Source organism: Anopheles cruzii, chromosome 2 (genome assembly GCF_943734635.1).
Source record: "Anopheles cruzii chromosome 2, idAnoCruzAS_RS32_06, whole genome shotgun sequence".
NCBI classification, from domain to species: Eukaryota; Metazoa; Arthropoda; class Insecta; order Diptera; family Culicidae; genus Anopheles; species Anopheles cruzii.
The window spans coordinates 51661794-51684991 of record NC_069144.1 but is presented as its reverse complement, the minus strand read 5'-3'; the positions used below and the strand labels follow the sequence as shown (position 1 = coordinate 51684991).

At 48.0% G+C, this 23198-nt stretch overlaps 1 protein-coding gene across 1 annotated transcript in view; it reads left to right on the top strand.

Annotated features, from left to right (window-relative positions):
• LOC128277587 (heparan sulfate 2-O-sulfotransferase pipe) overlaps positions 1-23198 on the top strand; it is a 98705-nt gene that overhangs the window by 15600 nt on the left and 59907 nt on the right. The gene's annotated exons all lie outside the window — the stretch shown is intronic.

The following is a 23198-nucleotide window of genomic DNA, read 5'->3' as shown; positions in this document are numbered from 1 at the left end:
GGGATAGGTGCTTTCACCACCGCCGGCCCTCCCTCCGGCACCCGAGCGTGGGTGTAAAAGAGCGAAAGAGAAAGCAAGCGAGCGAGAGAAAGAGAGAGGGGCTGAAATCGGCAGGTGGTAAAACATTTTGTGCGTTACGCCATTCGGTTTCGGTATCGGAAAAGGTAAAATTGTAACCGGTATTACTTTCTCTCTCTCTCTCGCTCTCACTTATTCTCTATTGCTTTTCGGTTCCCAAAGCGCGCAATAGTAAAACCGTTTTCCCACCACCCCCGGGCCGGGGTGGGTTTGCTTGTCGGTGGCATAAAAGCAAAGGCCCCACCGATTCCGTGGGCCATTCGGTTGGTCCGTGTACCTGTTTACCGCATTGCAGATTCAAACGGCTTCGAAACGTCATCCGGCGCGATCGTTAGCCGCTGCTTGTCGGAGGCAAATAAATGTTGCCGAAGGGCCAAAGGTAGACCCTTCCAGAAACGGGATCCCGGGATACTCGCCCAGGATGCTTGCGTAGGAAGCAATAGTTTGGTGCTCGCAGCCCGGAAACATGCTCATCGTACCCGGTGGCGCTGGTAATTTACAAACCCCTGACAAGCGTCGAAAGTCACGGACGGATTATTGACTAATGAATCCTATCCAACGCAGACTTTCGGCCCGGGGCACGATATGTTTAACGTTGCTTCAGCGGTGGGGCTGATAAAATGCGAAACACACTCAGGTCAATTACCGGAAATATGGAGCTTCCAGTCAATATTTAGCATGTGCAAACCCGTCGGACGCATCCTTTCCCGGTGGATCTAATGGTGGTTTCGGTTGGGCTGGCAAATTTTTGCAGACACAATTTCTCAGAAATGGGCTCCATGATTGATTTAACGTTTTAATCAAATTCGTTGTCGAATGTTACCTTCAGCTCGGTCTAGACAACTAATTAGCGGCGCTTAATTATTTGCTCCGCAAAGAAGTGATGGAAAATGTAAAAATTATTCGCTTTTGGTTGGTACTTGTGGTAAAGCGAAAGCAAAACACGGTTTTATATGATACGGTTTGGAACTTAGTCTATTAAAACACAACAACACCGGTGCCAGAATGGTTGTCTAAGTTTCGTTCCGGTGGAACTACAAGATGGTACACAGAAAGAAGCACAAGCCCAAGAATTCGTCCCAGATGTGTCCCCGTTTGGCTAAATAAAAGAAGCTCGCTTCAGTGAACCGAACATACGGCCAATCGTGTGTGAGGCACACCAGCGCGTTTCTTTTGTTTCTTCTGCGTTCCGTAGTGTCCGTTCCACTAAAAGCTCTTCTTATTAGAGTAGTTCCCTGCCACGGTCGAGGAAGATTCTGTGAAGTTAAAATAAATTAACAAACTGTCACCACAGCACCCACCCGATGATGATGGTGATGATGATGATGCGCCTAACACACACACACACATACAAACCGTGTGTTTCTTGGGGCCAAAGTTCGTGGGGCTGCGCCTGCTTTACAGTAATCCGTGCTCTGTGCGCGGCGCGGCGTTCGAGGTCCCGCTTCAAAACCACGGAAATGGAAAAACGCCGTTCGACCGGCGACACACAAACACCACACGACGACACCGGCCCCGAGTATGCTCGGTGCAAAGTCAAGAGGTGGGTTGAATTTTGTATTAAACTCGTCACCGTCGTCACCGGCCGTTGTGTGGAGGGCGCGCGTCAGGCGGTGGCCAGGGAAACTTCATCACTGGCGTCACTGCCAGACCGGATAAGTCCTTCAAATGCAGTGTACACGGCACACGCGATGCTGGGCTTCCTGTGGGACCCCCTGACTCCGGACTTGCGCTGGGAGAAAAACCTCGATCCTCGTGTGATGGCTTCCGGTGACTTTGCAGCGCCCCGGATCAAGCGCGGAGGCTCGAGCATGGAGCTTTTCATAAGCACCATAACCACCGTCGGACCACCGGAGCTCACCTCACTGTCGGAAGTGTTTTAAATTTGACGCATCATGCACATGGAGCACACGGGCGCTTCAAGCAGGGATCCAACGAGCTTGATGTGCATGTGTTGGTTCCCTTTCGCTCTATCTCTCTCTCTCTCTCTCGTACCTTCTTTGTTTTTAATGATTTGTTTTTCCACATTATGAATATGAAGGAAAATCTCTCGTAAACTAGACCAACAACAAGATTGTTGTGTCGTGAGATCTAGTGTGTGTGTGCACATTGTTTTAATACGGTTCTTTGATGTACGGCCACGTTGCTGTTCCTAATAGTTGGCTGAAGCTATCGGAACCAGACTTTCGTGCTTTATCGGAAATTTCCGCAAGAGTGCTTCTCGCGAGCTCTGTGCAATTTGCTATTGCTCTAAACAATTTTTCCACTTTAAGCCGATAAGAGGAAATAAACTTTGAAGGTATATGTTAAATTGCACGACTAGAGAAGGACTAGTGAAACATTTTCTACATGTTCGCATACTTCAACAAACACCAAACGAGAAGGAAGGGCTCAACCGTGTACTTTTAATGGAAATGGCTTTACCGAGAATCACCAGCAGTTAACAGTAGAAAGGACTTCAAAAGGACACGACGCGGTACTACGTCAGACCCGTCGCTGATGACGATGACGATGAGGTGACGAACATAAGGTCCAGAAAGCTCGATTCATCACTCACGTGTCAACGGCGTGTACACATCCAAAACACTTACCTTACCAGCGTCCGTACGATCACACACCAACAAGCACACGACCACCAACAACAGCAGTGTGCCGGCCCCGAGTGTGTTTTATTGCGCGACGGGGCGTTGCAATTTATGCTGCTAACCTCTCGCTGCTGCTGCAGCATCGCTTCCGCCATTAGGTAATCGATTTTAATGCCACCGCTCCCGGGGGTCCGTGACCGTCCCGTGCGTTACTGTGGTGTCCGGAAAGTGGCACCCGTTTCACCGTGATTATTAATTATCGTGCCCGGATCTTGAAGCCGGGGCGGCTAAGCCTGGCGTTGATCACGGTTAGTGCCACGAGCCAGCCGGGGCCGATCGGTGGAATAAATTTAATCGAAAGAAAACATTCTATCCACCCCGGCACCCGGTGTGGTTGTGGGTTCCGGGGGCGCTGCGAAGAATGATGCTTCCACCACGAACGGAAAGGACGGATTTAAGTTATTGAATTTTCCGACAAGACACCGGCCACCGACCACGGCATCGGCTGAGGTCGGGCTGCAGCTGTGATGCGGTTTAATATGCGAACTAAACTAACACCAAGCGCTGCACCGAGCGCTGCGCCGTTGCAACGACAAACAACTTTACGGCTCGCCGCGGGCTCTGCCAAGGTACATAAACTATTTTTTAATCCCACTGTGCAGGGCATCTACTGGATGGAGAGGTTTAGAGGTGCGCGGAATAAGCAGCAGGATGTATCATTAGAATATTAGAAAATAGGATCTCGCATGTTTGTTCGCTCAGAGATTGCTTGTTGTTTCTTCAGTACGCAATCAATCTAGTAATTTAATGCCAAGGGGTGGACAGTTTACAAAGTGATCGAATAATAAAAATCAAACCAAACTTTGAGAAACATACGAACAATTCAAATGTTTGGTAAAAGAGTCAATAGTTCCATTATTACTCTTGTGTAGCTAAAACGGCACACTTCGTCATCTAAATTAAGCTGATTATTTCACATGTAAGTTAATGACATCAATACTTTCTAATACTGAAACAATCATTGGAACTTTTTCAATAGTGAACCCCCACTTAAGCTCAAAGCAACCTTCAAAACTTCTCTGAACCCCTGAAAGAATGATAACAGATAAAAGAGAAGTAGGGAAAATTTTCGTTTTGAACTTGTTTGTGATTCCGATAAGGTCCTTTTGTAAACTTGTAAACTTGTAAAGACTTATAAAAGGTGAATTCTCCGTGTTTCATAATGTCTTAAATTACTCAACAACTCAGTTCCATTAAATGTTGGGTGTGGAATAAAATTTCTTCTTCCAAAACGTTGAAAATGTTGCAGAAGTCCTTCGGTGAGCAAGCTCTAGAGTATAAAAATAGTACAAAATGTTCAAAGAGTATCGGGAAAGCGTTGAAAACGAGGCACGTCGAGGAGAACCATCACCATCAATTGATGAGCTACACGTCAATAAAATCATAGAATTGGTACACCAAACATTCATCGATTGACACTTCCGGACCTTGATGATCTTGTTTGAATATCGAAAGGATCGGTGGAATCCATTTTGAGTGACCATTGTTGACAACAAAAAGTGTCAAACGTAGATTAGTGCCAAAAACGTAATGCTTTTGCATCACATTTTCGTAATCATTTCGTCACAAACTCAACCCACATCATTTCACAACCACCACATTCGCTTGACCTCTGTCTTTCCCGTTATTTTGTGGCCACAGTAGTACGTTTGCAAATCTTCGTCCCGTGGTCACTATCAACAGTCGCTGCCATAAGCGTTGGAGCGCATTAATTGGATCTCGGCTCCTTTTATGAGTTGACATGTGCCGTTTTCTTTTACTTCTCCCTAATTTCGTTAGACACTGACCACCAGACATAACCAACCGAACATGCTCCTCCGTGACATGACGTGGACGTGAACTTTCACTTTTCCCGCCCATTAGAGTGGACCCTTGGAGTTCGAGTGCACCATTGATCCATTGAGACGTTGGCCGCGCGTGAGTGCGTCGTGGTGTTCAATTTTTCACGTGCACGTCCTTTCAATTCTTAATCGAATTACACGTCAAACATGGGCTGGCGGTCTCGTGGCGTTATTTATGATCTCATTAAAGTAAGTGATTGCACATTTGCCTTTGACCGCCAGTGCTGTGCGCACCCGGGCTGTTATCTGCTGGCGACCCAAGATCCGGGCGAACAGATATTACGGCAGGTGAAAGTAAAAGTGACTGCAGAGCATCAAACGTACGTGATAAATGGCGCTGGCATGTAGATTTTAGTACGCAAGGGGCAGAAAAAAAACGCTCATCGTTAGGTTTCTGTTTTTTTTTTCGAATCTACCCAAAGACAGTTTTGTTCGAGTTGTGTTCCAGAGAAATTAACCCACCGGTTAATATAAGTTCTTGTGTGTTGATACAGTTGTTGCTGCTTCACAGCCGTAGCAGCATTTACAAGAGATGAATATTTAAAAATTCATAAAACAACACATTAACCCAACGCCATTTGCACCCAACCCAAATGAGCCCCATTCGTATGCATCGGCAATTTATGGGCGAAACAATGCGCATAGAGTCTGCATAGAGTTCCCAGCGCCAGCGGCGTCGTGGTCAGTTTGGCCGTAGTCTGCCGAGGAATGCACACGGACGCAACCTTCGCCACCGACCACATCGCCAGCCGGAAGCGCCACACTTTCTGGGTGCGGCTTCACACTTTTTGGTGGTTTGCTACATTCTTCCCACCGATCCCAGCGGTCCGGTTTGGGCTGGGCTGGGCTGGGCTGGGTCAGCCTCTGCGACGACATTCTGCAGACGCCACTGCGAACCATTAATTAATGCACGATGACCTCCGCAAACCAAGGCGACGATGGCGATGATTCGGCTTCCGGCGTCCGTAAAATGTCAAAAGTTCCGGACCCGGAAGAGGTGTTAGCATGTTGCCACCCTTCCAATGGTTTTATGTCGTTCTATGTTCTCGCCGCCCGCGAAGATGGGGGAAGGCCCATTACAGCCATCATTCTGCTTTCCGGTTTCCGCTGGGTTCTAATTAATGCTCCCTTTGTTCGGTGCTCCCATGTCCGAGTGTGTCGTGCTCGATCGTAAGATGTTACCATTTAATACACTAATATTTATGAAAATAGTCCAGAAAGAAACGCGCCCAAGTGGCACGTTTGAATCGACGTTCAACCATCGACATCATTACGAGATGCACAGATTTCGCATGGGAAAGCGGCAACCACCATCCAATCCAGTCCGTGTCGGTCAGTCCCGGTGAGATTATGCGCCCGCCATGGGACGGCAATTGAATAGAGATTAATTGGCAAAATAGTTCCCAACCGTCTCGGTCCCAGTACGCCACGATGTGTATCGGCCACGGCTCCACATATTTGTCAAATGACACACCGGAACTCGAACTCGTATGCCTCGGGGCGATTCAATTTGATTGAAACTGAATCGGTCATGAGGCGACCATCGTTGGCGGCCTTGAGGGACAGACCATAAGGTGGCCCAAACGGTACTCCGAAGACCAAGCAGAACATGAGCCGACGGGGGAAAAAAATAGTGCAACCCAAAAGAAGTCTGCTTCACTCCCAAGATACCACCCAACCCCAAGAAGAATAATCGCCGGCCATTAGGGCGTCATCTCCAGCCATTGTTTATCGTTAATCAGATTCCGAACGGGGCACCGGCCCGAGATTTGCCGCACATCTAGCCGAGATTGCGAAATTATCATGCAACATTCGACTAATTCTGCTGACCGTGCCGGCGGGACCCTGGCCTGGCCGGCGGTTGATTTATATGCTTCGCAATGGATTAGAGCAATGGATTATGTTTTCAGAATGTGGCCGTGTGATTATTTGGCAAGAGAGTTGGCAAATTTAAGGACGCCAGCCCGTCTCGGACCGTGTGTTGTCAAAGGTAATTTATAAAGATTGGTCTCACGGAACTCATTCCGGGAGCGAGAGTCGAGTCGGAACAGTCAACCGAACGGGGTTTAAAGAACAATTTGCTCCACAATTTGCTGCCCTCTTCATTTGATCACCGTTAGCGCTTTCCGAAAACCTCTCCAAGAACAGTATTTTGCTTTCCGTTCGTACTCTGTCAAGTTAAGATAATGTGCACCCTTCCTTCCTTCGTGGCATCGTCCTTTTTGTAACGTCCATTGCAACGGTACTGTTGCCATCACAAACAAACCGATTGCTTAACTCTTTCCATCAACCTGAGGACTGCCACGCAGCAGTGGGCAGGCCAAGATAACCCGAAAGCCCCAAAATCCACAAACAAATCCATTGACCAAACTTTGTCCAGTTAATCGGTTGCCCTGCGCGTCCTGTGGTCCATTTCCTCACTTCAGCTGCCAGGGGCCAGGGCTGCTGAGATAATTTTACTCCGGGCATGTTCAGTCCAACTCGAAGGCAGCTGGAACTCCGACCACTCCGGGAGGTCATCTGTAAGCCGACAAAAAACCCGAAACCCGTTGTCGGGAAAATGGAGAAAGAATCACCGAAATACGAAAACCGTTCGCCGCCAGAAAACTCGGTAAACGCCACTTGACACTGGTGCTCCATCTCCTTATCGGTCACGTGTCTTTATCTGTGTCCGTGTGGGCATGTGTGGGTGCCTTGTTTTCATCGTCCCGGCAGCAAATTTGGTGTCCCGTGGCGGAACGCTTCATTTGGGCGCATCTACACTAACACCATTGGACGAATGTATTGGAGCAGGCGGCTGTTAGGAACATTCCGGAGCTGTTTCGACATTTATTTGAAGAATTTGGATAAGAGTCCGAAATAAACTGGAATACCATGTAGCCTTTTGAAGGCAACTTAGCCAATCTCACGGTGTCATAGTTGTTTTATTTTATCTAGCACAGCTTTTATGTGGGGTTAGACATGGCGTTTAACGAGAATGAACGAGACGAGAATTTTTCATGAAAGAGCAAACCTGGTAACTTAGACCTTTCTCAAAAACGACGTTAAATAAGACATCAAGAGGACAAGGCCGGCCAACATGGTGCATGTTTGTCATAATTCTTTTTCCACAATGTAAAGTTTACAGTACAAAAGTATCGGAATCAACCAGCAACAGCGAAAGGCAATACTTGTTGGTGACTTTATAAAGACCGCGAAACTGATCATGATTATCCAACAATCCTATAAATTATTTCATTAGATCGATCAACAAACCATACTCAAATGTAGCAGGATTCAAACTGTACGTATGAGCAAAACACTAACAAATAAACAAGTTTCAACTGCAATTTGGCTAAGTCCGCCTGAGACCCGAGAAGAAAACTGTTGTCAATACATTGTTAAGAATAATTGATAATGAAGATTGATTTACCCCCACTATTTAGCAGTAAAGTTATGTTTATTTTTATTCCAAAATTCAGTTTTTGGGCGTATGCCTGGGATATGTACAACACACACACACTAAGGTTTTATTGATACCTTTTTTTTCCTCAATTGATTTTTAGTATGTTGAAAGTAGTTCAATTCCGAAACCATCCCCTTGCTGCCTTCATCCGAGAGACTCCAGCGGTACCCAAAAAGGGCAATACTTTCAACTGCTAGTGCACGTCCTTCCCGTGCCGATCGAAAGCCTTTTGAAGTCCGGTCCGATTCTGGAAAGCGAACCGAAAAAAACCACACTGTTCCCCGGGATGGGAAAACTTTGTGCACCGAGTGTCAATCGAGCAAATGGAATAAATGAATGGATTGCAATTTCAGCAAAAACCCTGCCCGGGTTTCGAAATCGGTTCTCATGGCGCACAGCATGACGACGACGACGACGACGACGACAGCTGCAGCATTGTTGCGCTCACGGGGACCCACCCACACACACACACACTCACAGTGTGGGGTGCCCCCAAAACTACACAAACACGCTCGGCGGTTAGTGGCATTTGGTTTGTTTCGATTTGTGATGCTACCCAGCCACCCACCCAGCCCACCGATCAGGCTGAAGGCAAATGCTCGTGGAAAATGGGAAAATAATGCCTTCCCTTCCTGGCCACACCTGGCGTCCGGCCGCCGTACCCGTAGCTTGTTTCAGGCTTTTTTTCACCCCGGAACTCGGATTGGCCTGCGCTCCGGTCCTCCTGGCCCTTGCTCCTTGGACTCATTTTCCAATCTGGCAAGCAATTGAAACTCTACCAAATGCTTCCCGGGCACACAAAGACAGCCGGGATAGAAGGGCAGAAATCCATTACCAGCCGGATGCCGGGTCCAGATCCGCTTCAAGTTCCACGGACCGCCCGAGCCTCCCACCGACGGTGTAACTCTTTAATCCTGCAATATCTTGAGAGTCTTCGATTGTACCCCGCTGCTGCGGCTGCTGGTGTGCCAGACTTTGTGGGGCATTTCACTCCTTACCCAGCGTCCTGCGGTCCTTCAAAGGGAGCGTACTTTGTCCGGGGTACTCAGTCCAGGGTTGCGAAGGAGTTTCAAATTGTTTCGGCAGTCGGCAAGCGTCAGAAGCTTATCTCCTTGCTTACCTGGTCGCCCGGGCTGAATGTGTACGAAATGTGCACTTTTTAGTAGTAGTAAACCGGCTGAAGTGGGTCCAAAAAGTTGACGGTGGTGAGTGGTAGGAACTGGAGAGCGAACGGTCCAGTTGGTTCTCGGAGCGAGAGCGAGAAAGTGCACTGTTGAGAAACCGGCCAGCCGGATGAAGAACTGGTCTCACCAGAACCATTTACTAATTCTTATGCACCGGCAACAGCTAGCCAGCACGGTCGGCACTCCAGACGATAAAACAACTTTTTCATTAACTTCCATTCGCTGGGATTTGGCACTCTACGAGGGGTTCCCTGAGTGGCATATCTAAGCAATAGCTCTGGAGTAAAGCTCTGGTCACACTTCACCTCAAATCTGGCTACCGAAGGCAGAGAGAGCAGAGGGCAATCAACTCATCCACCTGAAGATGGCGAGAGGAGATGGGATTAAAATGATGATGATGCTTCAAACACGGAACACTGGCTCTCGTTTGTGGAACCGTAAAGGTGAATGGCATGGCACAGCGAAACCTCTGGAGAGAGAGACCCACCGTGGTGATACGACTGCATAGTGGCATTCCGGAAACGGAACAGAATTCGTTTCCGGTGTTCCGGCACCGAACGGAATGATAAAGCAAACAACAGGCTGTCGTACGGTAATTTGCAGTCCTTTTCGAGTAGCGACCAAGAAGAAAAAAACGTCAGTCAGGACATCATGCCGGGGAAGCATAAAATCGTGTTAATGTCGATTTCCGAACCGAGCCGTTGGTTGGTTCACAATTAGTTCACACTACGAAGGTACAGCGCGGGACGGGAGCTACATTTTATGCAAATGTCACCGCCGTTGTCGGTCAGTCCCGGCCAGCAGCTCGCATCGCAGCTCATGTCCCCCGCGGTCGCGGTCGGACACACGATCGGAAAAGGCGTGGAATTAAAATGTGAAAAATTCAGCACGAACAGAAAAAGGACACCCCCGGCCCGTGGGGGATCTGAGGGTTTTTGTGCGTGTTGGAAAATTTTGAATATTTTGCGGTCGTTCCGAGCAACGCCGCCGCTCCATTCCTGGAATCCGGGGTGCGGTTTGGGTGCGTGTTTGGTTTTTTTTTTTTTTTGCTTTGGTTCCTTCCTGTTGGGTTATGAGTTAGATTTTTCGGCGGTTTTTTTCCCCGGTTATCGTTTTTGAGTTCTATCTCCCTCTGGTGTGTGGATCCTTCTGACACAATCGGGCAGATGTGATGACGTACTTGCTGCTGCTCACCTCCTTCGGATGTGACACAAGCAACAAGGCTCGACTTTTTTCGAGCTTTTTTTCCCGCTACTCCTGTTATTGTTATCCGTCAGCTTCGGAGCTCTGACAGTCCTGGAGCTTCAACTGCGAGCAACGACTCAAAACTCAGTAAACACTCGCGGCGCGGCGCGACAGACGACGGTTGTTGACGGATCGACGGAGAGGTCGGCCAAACCCCACCGCACACACACACACACACACGCTAGGGCGGGCGAAATGGTGTGTTCTTATTTTTTCAACACCCACCAAAAATGGCCACGGTTTCATGGTGCCTTTCGTACTTTGTTTTCTTTTCATTGGGGACCGCGCGCAGAGTCTCGCGGCTGATGAATTATGCACGATATGTGCTCTCATCAAGCCGAAACGACAGCGTTCTATTATTCCGCCGGTGGTCGATGGCAACATGGCCGCCGAACGCGATGCTGCGCGAAACCGGATTGTGTTCTGGTGTGAGGAGCTTGTGCAGGGTATTGTTGGGTCGCTTCCATGCGTCCCGACCGACCGGCCAGCTGCTTGTCGGAAGGATGTTTTGTATGCGCGTCTTCCTTCGGATAGATACCAGTCAGAAGTTTTCCTCTAGGGCATTTAATTTTAATTCCCAGCCCTAGGTTCTCTGTTGACCGAGACAGCTTTTTGCATATAGGAAATATGATGTTACATTCTAGACTAAAGTTCGAGGTAAACTAAAGATTTGAACGAGGTTCAAATTACGAGGCATTGATCAAATGCGACTACATTACGATTTTCACATCCCGAAGCTATCGAGTCCCGACAATAGATCCGATCGATTGAAAGAGACTTCAACAAGCTAAAGATCTCACTACTTTCAAGCACCTTCGTGTGCCCTTGTGTGTCACCGTGTTGTGTTGGGGCGATAAATGGTTCTGGAAGATTTTCCCCATTTTGCAATCCTCAATTTCTCCTCCTGGGGAGTTCCACAGAAGAAAGGGCTTCCTTCGGCGAACGCTCACACGCTCCTATCTTGGAGAGCAGTGCACCAACTAAACCTTACGGAAGCGCTCGTTTCGTGCCGTCCCAGAGTTCGTGCTGTGCAGAATGCTTGCCGGATGCTTGCCGGAAAATGTATAAATAAAAACACCCAAAAACGCCAGGTAATTTCGTTGCCGAAACGAAATCGTTCACGTTCGCGATTGGATTGGATCGCAGCATTTTCCGGTGCGCCACTGCGAAAGGAAGGCATCATTTTTCCAACTGTCAACTCCAACTCACGTAGCGGCTCCCGGCCAAATCCTTCGCAGCTCGACGACTACGCGTGGATGAATATTTCATTTCCGTGATTCGGGAAGCGGGACGCAACACCAAAAAAATACGAAAAACACCCGGAAGAAGGAATTCAAGCACATCGCGTTCGTGCGTTTTTGCCGCGAAGCCGGCTTGTTAGAGAAGGTGGCCAACTTACGGTGAGCCCAGCCCGTTTACCGATTCACTGCACGCATGGTGTGATAATGAATTACTTCTTATGCAAAAGATTCTCGCTTTCGTCGCGCGAGGCTCGATTGGCAAGCCATTTACTAAAGAGGGCTTAGCATCGCCGCTGAAGTCGCTAAGCGACTGGAACCGAAATCAGCGCTGTACACGTTTCATTTGCCGGATGGGTAAATGAAGTTATTTTACACCCTCCAGAAAAACCGAAACCGGTGACTGATTGTGAGCCATTCACTTTAACACGTGTTACAACTGCATGTGTTTTGGTTGCGAAAATTCTCCTCCTAACGCGATGGGCTTCTTTAACCTTTTCTCTAATTAACGTGCTGCTGTTAACTTCTTTCCGCTTCTAGACTAGACTAACAAGACTTTAATGTTTCGCTTCCATCCCGCTTTGCTTATGCATTGAATTTTGCCAAACTCACGAGAAGTTAGTCGCCGGAAGTGGGCTGAGGATGAAAAGTTCTACACCGACCAGCAAAAAAATGGTGCAAAGCCAACCCACCGACCGCTCCGAGTGAACCACATTCTGCGCTGCGGTTTCTCTGCAACGTTGCAATCGCTCCCCAGGAACTGCATCCGTTATCCGCTCGGCAGTAGCCTTTTTTCCCGGATAAGCCAATCCCCGGCCAGCAGGCCACGGCACCCGGTTCCGGATCATAAAGCGGTCCTTTATTTTCACTTATCCTCTCTATTAAGGGGGCTGTTTACCGACAAAGCACGAAGCATAATCGTTCCGAGCACCCACATCCAAACAATTCCACCCATGTTGGGGTTTCGAGGTAATATTTTTCGTTGCTTCACACAACTTTTGGGGAGATTCAATTTTGAGGCTAGGATCCGAAACTATCTGCACCAATCTGGCTCATTGTTGCCTGCCCCTGCCCAGTAGTTTGTTTCAGCAGTGGTTTTAAAGTAGTTTCGTTTGGCGTGTGGCGGTCTCCGCGCTGCCAATGCTCATTGTTTGCTACGATTTATGATTAACGTCCGCCGGGTACGGCTAAACTGAGACACATCGTTATTTGCAGTCCGCCAAACATCCACTAATAGATTCCACGTCGCTGAGCCCGATCGGGCGTCAAGATAAACTCGAACTTGAAGCATTCAAGCGAGTGCTGCACGTGCTGCCGGAAGATTTGCTCACGGTGCCTCGAGTTTATGGCCGGGCGTCTTCCGATTAAAGGTATTGCATTATATTGTTCTTTTCTGCTCGCTGGAACGGGGGGAGAGCAGTAAAACCCGGTGCACTTGGGGTACACCGACATCAATGTAGCTCCGGTCCTGTAGGTCCCCTTGCGCTGCTTGACCATCCGTGGCTTGGCACCTTCCTTTGTGGTCGGGGTCGGGGCCAGGACCACCCGCTCGCCCGGTGCGCAATAGAAAAAGCCTTTTTATCGCCCGTACGTGGTCGGTCGACTTTCGCGAAGGCTGTAAAATGTTTACTGCTCCGCGAGCACCATCCACCGGTGGAAGGTGTTCCGTGGTTTTCGGTTCGCCGAACAGCACATGACCCGTGACGTGCGAGAAAATGCTTTCGTACGACTCACGGCTCGTGTCTTTTGGGTTGCGAGTATCACAGCAAGAAATGACCACAGCCGTCTACAGCCGGTGCGAGGAAGTTCCATCAGCCGCTCAATGATCCGTGACCGTGCCCCATTGTGACGGACAAAAAGGGGAACAAAATGGCGAACAACTTGGTGGCGGTAATATCTGTTCCTAGGCTGATCAATATTAATTTATAGAGCGTCAATAGAAAAAAGGACTTCCCAATAATCGTCGCAACGTAATAAAATTAACAGCCACCAAGGGTTTGATAGGTGTTCTCAAACATAAAAAAGGGGCTACTTATGCAACGGATTTATGATTTTGATAGGCAAATCCGACGCCACCGGGGACCGTGTACCTTTCTTTCTCTCCGTTACCGTTGTTGGACCCATTCCTCGACATTGAAAGCAGTTCCATGTTCGGGCGTCCTTCAGTAAACAATTAAAACACTATTCCCTAGCCCCACTCAAGATAGCAGCGGCCATCGGAGAAGCACTTTAGTGTCTAGTGGGCCGAAGACCAACCGAAAAAAGCTTGGTGCCAAAATGTGGCTCGGTGCTGCAATCGGTGTCAGCAAGCGTCACGCCCAAGCCGAGAGCACCGAGAGGTCGCCCGCACGGCACCCGGAACGCGTTTCGCTTATGAAGTCATTTTAAAGCCCTACAGCCCTGTTGGGGCCAGCGCAACCCGGGGCCAGCGCAACCGAGGGCCCGACCACGGTGCCAACGATATATCGCAGGACACTTGAAACCATCTGCCGTCCCATTATTGTCCGATTTATGCGATGGTTCCTCATTAACCGGGGCGAGCTAACGAGCCATCGGGGGGTCGTTTGCTGGGGCGATGGGTACACGATCCCACTCGCCACCTACCCCCGGCTAACCACGCATCGCACCGTAACCGGGAAGCAGGAGTGCACCGCCCATTGTGCCGCGAATCCCGATTGGGCCACTGGGCGGAACGAAAGTAGTCCGGCGCCACAGGAAAAAAACCCGCCAACTACGGCTCAAAGCACGGCTCTTCCCTTTGACAGGGATTCCAGGGAGCACCCGAAAGGCTGGAAGTCCGCGCGACCGCGGAAGTGCGTGCGGAATGTACCAACATTAACCAAACCGACAAAAATGTCCCCATCGACGTACACAGTGCTCAAGTGGTGCTCCCGGTTACGAGGCAGTGGTCCTTCGGTGGGGCCGGCAACGAGCAACCAAAATAAAGGTCAAACCCAAGCAAATCCGGAATCGAGATAAATTAAATCCCATTTAAAAAATAAATTGCTTCACAACATAATTATATCAACACACTCGAGCGTCCAGCCTGTGTCCTGCCCTTTCCGAAGGGCATCCGAAGTCCGTCTCGCTGACGGGATTCGGTGAATGCAAAAGGTTCGGATTAAGAGTGCGATGAAACGAGGCGTAAACAACTAGAGTGAGAGTGAGCGAGAGCGTTAAGGCTCTTTGAATTGGTTTCTCGAAATTACGGCCAGAAAAAAACCAGGATAAATCCGTGCTGCAAATTTGGGATTTACGTCATAGCTCTCTCTCTATCTCCCTCGCTATCTCTTTATCTCCACCATTTGATTGATTGTGCTAACTCTATTGAATATCGATAGCAGCGAGTTGTTAACAGTTTGTGAATTTTATGCTGTGCATTAACACACCCAGGCTTAATGCAATAAAATCATCACGTGGTTTCCGGTTTTAAACTGGAAAACTAACTTAAAATAATAGAAAAGCAATCCGAAGTAATGGCTAATCAACCGGTGCATTATCTGGCCGTTATTTATAATGCACGTTTGATGCATTTTCCTGCGTTTCACAAAAGAACTGGTTAGTAAATGGCTTAATAATTTATTCGTTTAATATTTTTTGTTTTTTTGTGAAATTTTTGTGTGCAACCATTAGTGGCGTTAGCGGAAATGATGAACCGAAACCATTTTTCATTGGCCATTGGTGGTGTTACTTGTTTTTCGCCATCATGTTCGGCCATCCCATCAGTGCAGTCCATTACGCCGCTCTGCGTCCCCTAGAACCGGTACCAGTTCCCGGGGACCATTCATTAAATTGATTACTTTTCATCGCCAACCATGCGCCTCCATTGGCCGGATGAGCACAAAAATGTCCTTCCGCACGATTGAATCCTTCCGCCAGCCAGCTACCGCTGATTGTTCACCACGCAGGTAAGCGGGATACCCGGGCTTCCGTTGTCCACCGACCTTCCCCCACGGTGCGACACCCGGCAACCGCAAGCGCCACCCCTACCCAGCGGTTCTCCGCCTCTCCTGGTCCTTCTATGTTGAGGGTTCTATGTTGAGCTTGGGTTGGCTTTTTAATGGATTGCAACCACCGCGTAACGCCCATCCAGCAGTGGCATTTGTTGCTGCCGGCTGCCCGTGTTGATGTTGTTGGCCGGAGCTTTATTAGTACTGTGTTTTTTAAACTCTCTCCCAATTCACCCCGCACACCCCGACAACTCACCGGATCCGGTCCCGTCTCGGGGCAATCACTTCGGCGACCATTAACGCCGTTCGGATGATGATGCTGGACGTTTAGGTTCGCTTCGCGCTACTGACGCCGCAGTAAGGTCGTGAAATGAGGTCGATAGTTGTAACATTTTTTTCTCCTACCGGTCCCCGTCCTTTCTCTCCGGTCTGTGCGCCTCGCATGCGCCGATTGATGGTGCCCCCCTGCGGTTTGGTTGGTTATCTGCATGATCAGTCCGCCACCACGATACGTACGGACGATAAGCGGATAGATGTGGAATTCGGAAACTGCATCAGTGTGTGGCCCGTGTGGTTTGCTGCCTGCGGTACGTTGTTGTTATTGTTTCCGTTGTTGCCACTGGATGCTGTTGCCGCTGACCGCAACATTACCACGCGGTGTGACACCGATCGCCGGATTGAAGCTAATCACTTTAGGATGGAGTGAAATATTGATTATTCCTGCCACCGCGGGTGCAGCATTATTTATAGGTTCAATGTGCGACGACCAATTGCTCGGATCCATTGTTTTAAAGGCGCCATTGACATTGTAGTCAATGGTTCAATACAACTTACAAAAGCGTGCTGAATGCCATATGTTAATCTGCGTGCAATTGCTGGGCAAATGCTTTTCCAACAGTTTTTGCTCACCTAGGTCAAAGTATGAATCATAGCCACTATAATTCTGTATCAGAAAGACAAAGCCTGGCTTCAGCTGTTTAATCAATTAATAGTTCTGCATTCATGTCTTCAGAAAACTTAATAATAAAATTCAAAACGAGTAACACAGTTACGAATTCCAATGCATTATTTCGTATTCATGATGAAACTGCTTAGAAAGTGCCTTATCGCTTCCTGTCGGAATCAATCTGGTTGACAACAAAACACTAATCACGGCGAAGCTGTATGAAAAATCCGAACTATTTTCTGAATGCCGCTACGGACCATTATAAATGGTCGTTGATTGTATTGAGATGGGAGCTATGTGACCCTTCCGCCGTTGGTTCCCCCCGCAAAGCTTATCCTGCATTTTCTGCATCTGTAATCCCTGCTCTCGGTGGAGGCTCACGATCGGATGTTCGGTTGTTCTGTGCCCTTGCCTGCCTGTGTATCGTTAGTCTAGCGGCCGCAGCGAGTCGGGAAGTGAACTGCACAAGTAAAGATGGCAGATGGCACAGAACAGGGCCTGAGAAAAATGGCACCCACCTGGGTTGGGTTTTCGGGCCACTTGCGGGTGTGTTTCGGTGATTTTCCAGCTCCAGGGCACCGGACGGACCAACCGATGGCGAACAGACACCGTGGCACCGATGCGATATGCTTGCTGATCATCCCCCTCTGATTGGCAGGGAGGCTCGGCGGCGGTGCAGAAAGTGAATAAAGGAAGCGCACATTAAAAAATGGCCGGCGGGAAAACGGGAAGGAAAATCAACAACTCCCCCACGCGCCGCCCGGTCCATAATGGGCCGAAGACCGAAGTCGAGGCGGGCAGCTCAGTAATCAGTTTGTGCCGTTTTTTCCCCCCGGTGTCTGCTCCCTCGCTTTTCTTATGCTCTTTATGTGTGCAGCCATTTGTGCCGGCTTAGTGCACAGTTTGCATACAGATGGCTCGGTCGCGCCTCCGCCACTCCGCGGCATCGATGCGCTTTTTTGCTATTCTGCTGCACTACTAACGCGAAAAAGATGAAGACCTCATCATGAAGACGGCCGCAAATGCTTCACCTCCACAAGCGATCCCCGCCACCGCCGCCTGCAGTCGATGGGACGGACGGATCATGGGCTGCGCTGTGTTTGTTTGTGCAGCCAGGTTTTCTTTTTATGCTTCATCCATCGGTTTAGCCGTGGCAACAAGTGTTCGTGGGCGCCCCATGGGTGGTGGCCTCTTTGTTACACACAAAGATGATGCTGCTGCTGGCTGCCCCTCAATCGGTGCTTTTAAATTAGATCAGCTGCCGCGGTGCCGCGATGCAGTTATGCTGGCCGCGGCCTGAATGCTGCAGGGCTGCAGGTCGCGCCGCAGTGATTTACCGAGCATAACTCCTGGATAGCAAATTGGGCGGCAATTTGCCGTAATCCGTCCCCGCTCCGGAGCCGCAGCCTTCGATCCGGTGGACCGAGAAAATGATGAGGAAAACTAATGCAAGATGCTGGCCGCTACATTCCATTAATCAGCCACGGTTACCATTTTTCCTTTGTTTCTGCGATTTTTTTCTTGCTAATATCGAGATTCTTTGGTCGCGGTCGCGCTATCTACAGCGGCAGGCAAGTGCACCATAACCGGAACAAGCACTATTGTGGTCGTGGTCTGGCAAAGAGCTTGGCTCGGCTTGCTCTACTTAAGCCGTCCCTCAAGATGAAGGGTCCTTTAGCAACGAGGAACTCTAGTTTGTTCAATTAAGTCCGGTACCATAAAGATGACGACCGTGAGTGGTCACCGAGACTAGAGGAAAAACCACGGTTTGCTGATCAGAGCATTGGAGCAAAATGGTGCAGGTGAAAGTGTCCATAGTTTTTGCCTCTCGTCACGGAGGCGTGAGTCTCACGTGACTCCACCAGGCAATGTTGGCAAATAGATTAAGGAATTCCACTAAATCTATATTTTTCCTACTCAATGATGAATGATCGGTCAATGGAATGTTTTAGTGAGATTCTCATTCATTCATAATTGGTTGCCATTCTCCGGAAAGATTTTGCGACATTGTACGAAAACATGCGCTTTTTTATGATAACTCAACTGACAAACGCACTTTACTGTCGATTACACACATTATCCATCGCTATCGACCACTCGCAAGTAGCCCTACGTGTGGGCCAAAAATGCGTTAAATCATGACTTTTCTTATACCCTACACAAACGATAAAGAAACGCGCCCACTGTCGGCTGCAAATCGAGTGGAAACTGATTCATATTTAGCGTATGAATAAATCACCTGTCAACATGGAAGTGCCAGTGCCTACGCAATCTCTCGACGCCAGCCCCTGCCAGCAACGTGCGAGCTGGCAGTCGGTCGATCATGGTCCTGACTTAACGGAACGTGACATACGCTCCTGCGCGGCAAGCATCGTCTAATGTCATCGATGTGTAATAATCTCTTTCCAAGCCACGGGTCGGCATGTGGGAAGCACTGCGGGGAAAAAAAACCGTCGCTACTCCCCCCACGAACCCGCGAACGAGGACGATGGTACGATGTTCGTCCATTTTCAACACGCTCACCTTTATGGCCCCGCACCAAAGTACCGCTTTTAAGGATTAACAAAATACATGGCCGCAATTCGTGAGGTGCTCTTCAAGGTGCTGCCACTATGTGTATGTTTTGGTCAGAAACGTTCGAAAGCATCCATCGATGACCATTACACACACAAACACACACACACTGACATTACGAGAATGCATCGAGCACGGCAGGCACACTGCACCAGGCACTATCAGGCTTACGATGTGTAACCGTCGCCGCCGTGTGTAGTTGTATTTTATTTCATTAATACACTCTGTCAACTTTCTATAGCCGCACCCACGTTTTTAACGTATCTTCCAAACGGTCTATCCGATTCAACTTCTGCTTTTGGGACTTTTTTAAGTATGCAAAATTATGAATAAACCCTTTTGGTTGGATTGAAGTTTCATGATTTCTAGCTTTTTATCGACCAAAAACGATATAGGCACTGTCAACTTTCTATAGCCGCACTTCGAGTTTTGCTTCCGAGAGTAGTTTTCATAACGAGTTTTGCAAGTGAATTACTTAAATATGTCAAAAGGAAGTGTTCTAAGTGGAAAAGAAAAAGGATTGATAGAGGCAAATAGTCTGGAGGGTATTGCTATTCGAGAAATGGCTCGAAGAGTAAAGAGATCCAATAAAGTGATCGGTAATTAGTTAAAGGATCCTAAACGGTATGCAACTGTGCAATGTACTCCGAAAAAAATCAAGATGTCGATGAGAACCAACTGGAACATTGTTAAATTGGCGTCAAATTCGACAATATCGCTATCAAAAATCAAATCTACACTGGATCTGCTAGAGAACAGGGAAGCTTTCCGCAAGGTTTTGCAAAACAGCCCGAATATAACTCGAGCAAAAATGACCAGGGGGCCAGATCTAAGCCTACTACACAAATAAAAACGTGTAGAAATTGGTAACCTGAACATGGAACGTCGGTGGGACATGGTATCTTTGGGTTTTCTTCTGTTTTTTCAAGAGCATATTTTGTATCAAAAGAACCGATTCCGCTTTCTGGTTTTTTCGTGTAGGTGATCTTTTCTGATGAAAAAAAGGTTAATTTGGATGGGCTTGATGGTCTAACAGACTACTGGCATGATTTCCGCTAAGATCCGAAGTACTTCTCCACCCGTAACTTTGGAGAAGGATCTCTGATGCTGTGGCTTGGGTTTTGCTCTGCGGGCAAGCTCAATCTGGCTTTTACATCTTGTAAAATGGCCTCTAACGATTACATCCAGATTCTAGAAGATGGTCTGATCCCGTTTACAGCTGCCAACATCCGAAAAAATTGGGTTTTCAACAAGATAATGCTAGCATTCACACCAGTTCGATAACTCGAACATGGTTTGCTACCCATAAAATCGATTTGCTTGGGTGGCCAGTGCGAAGTCCGGATCTAAATTCAGTTGAAAATGTCTGAGAATAATGGTTAGACAAATTTAAGCGGATAAGAAGCAATTCAGCTCTATTAATGAGCTTAAAGCATCCATTTTGGAAGCTTGGAAACATATGGACCGAAAAATATTGAAAAAACTGGTTAACAGTATGACAAACAGAATTTTCCAAGTAATTCAGCGATCAGGGAAGCCAACTGACTATTAATCCTCATAATAAATACTGAGACTTAAAAAAAATCCATGCATATTGATAATTTTATTAGGTGCGGCTATAGAAAGTTGACAGTGCTTATATCGTATTTGGTCGATAAAAAGCTAGAAATCATAAAACTTCAATCCAACCAAAAGGGTTTATTCATAATTTTGCTTACTTAAAAAAGTCCCAAAAGCAGAAGTTGAATCGGAAAGACGGTTTCGAAGATACGTTGAAAACGTGGGTGCGGCTATAGAAAGTTGACAGAGTGTATTTATTCGCAATAAATATAAAATGAAAAATCTCTCGCAACGTGCTCGGCACCACCGCCGGCAATGGATCGATTCGGACCGAAGGACACGCAACGCAAATCGAAATCCCGGCACCATTGGGTCTACAACATTTTCTCTCGCCACACAGACACGGGCAGGATGTATGTCTTGTTGCGCGTTTATCAGCGCGGAGTGGAGGAATGATTGGAGGAAACCCCACTCGGATGCTCGAAAGCATGACCCGGACTGTTGGTCGATCGACGATAGTCGTGCCGGTCGCTTGGTGGCCGGCAGTGGTTAACGGAGCCGTTATCAACTAGCGGCCAGCGGCTTCACCTTTCCGAGGCCGAACCCAAACAGCTGGCCAGTTCAACAAACGAGCCTGGAACGTGTCCTTTTTTTGTGTCCCGTTTTGCAGGATGCCGTTAGCCACCGCGAGAGTGACCCGGGGAACCCGAATTGATGGCATAAATTGTGTGTTCGAAAGGACGCGAAACAAAACACAAATAAATCCCTCGGTAAACCCCGGGCTCCGGTCATGTGATCCTGTTGTACCCTTGATGGCCAAGACTAGGGAGCTATATTTTAATGTTTTTTCTCTGCTATGCTTCCAATGTGAAGGTCCCTATTGAATGAAACATGAAAAACTGAATCAAAGGTTCGGGTTTTGGTATAATTTATTATGTTTATTAAAACTGCTTACCAAAAAAGCAACTTACTATTTATTTGAAACCCGAAAAAGTTATTCCAAAATATTTTTATAAATATATCAATTTTGGGACACTAACATGCTAACGTGTTATTTATGCTCCACTGTTATCAAGCTTTGCAACATGCTGCTGCACAAGTATTGCAGAACTTCACTCCAAATTGCCACTTTGCACCGGAGCTCGGAAAGCATTTGCTATTAAAACACGTTCCTCACGAAGGGGCACCAAATAGAAATAATAAAAGCCAATTACGCGAACTTCGTTACAAATTTTGCCGATAGCGCAGTTACCGATAATGTGAAGCGTGCCGTTCGGGAAATCTCGGTTTCCCTGATCAATCGACTCATCCGCGGGATCAGCGCTGCAGCAGCAACAGCCGCCGATTGGCCGCCGATGCCCGAGCACGCTCTATCGTCGGGATGCACTTCCGGCTGCATCCCCCCGGATGGGTGAGGATGAAAAAGCGCATTTTGTTTAGTCACGTAAATCGCGCCCCACCGAAGTGCAATGGGATGGGCACTGCATTTAGTCGGTCGCCGAGCTAGCCTTGCTGATGCCTCATCGATCGAATCCACTGCGCTCCATCTGGCTGATGTTAGGATTTAGGATACGCCATAGATTTTCTTTATCGACGAATATCACGCTCAAAACGCATTTCCTCTACCAGTGAATGATGGAAAGTTGTTAGTGAAATATTTTGCAAACTCATTCCAGCATGGTCATGTGCTTTGTCGATTGCCCGAACCGTGCTGAGAGTTGTATCATAGTTCGAAATATTATTATTTTTACATCCGCCGTCCTATGTTTTTTGTCCCAAACTGCCCGTGGTGTTCTGGTGTTCCAATCCCTGCACATCCATAATTGTGATAATCAATTTTAGCACAACGACTACGACACTCCGCGAGCGGATAAGCCTTCGTAATCGGACGGTTAGCTTCCGGACTTTCATTTCGCGTGATGTTAGTGTAACCCTATTTCAAGTGGACACTCTCCGGACGCTGTCCGAATGCACCACCGCATCTGCATCGGAACTGCAACTGAAACTCCCAATGGTACCACCGCTGGTCGTGATCGTGAAATTTTATTGATAAATTATTGCAATCGTGCGAAAAACGCGTCCAGCTGTAGCCAACAGGCTACCAGCAGCAGCTGTTGTCGGCGAGAGAAAAAAGCAAAAACTCCATCGCTTTTTTGTGGCCAAAACTACATATGGTATGCCGGAAACGGAATGCAGCGTTATTTATGGTAGCGAGCACTCGCGCTGCGGTTATTAATTAGGACCTCGGCAGGGCTCAGCCAATAAATTGTGAAAAATTTGTTGAAAAAAACCCACAGCGAACCTAGCGTCAGCAGCATTCTGACAAAACATAAATATGTTCAATTCTAATTCAATTTGTTTGCTTCGTTTCGTTTTTTTTGTCTCTCAACAGGTAACTGACTTTTGGTGTTGCAGAATATCGAACTCACGGTATGGGACCCGGCACCCCCAGCGTAATGTATCCAGCTATGGGGAAAACCGAGCATTTCAGG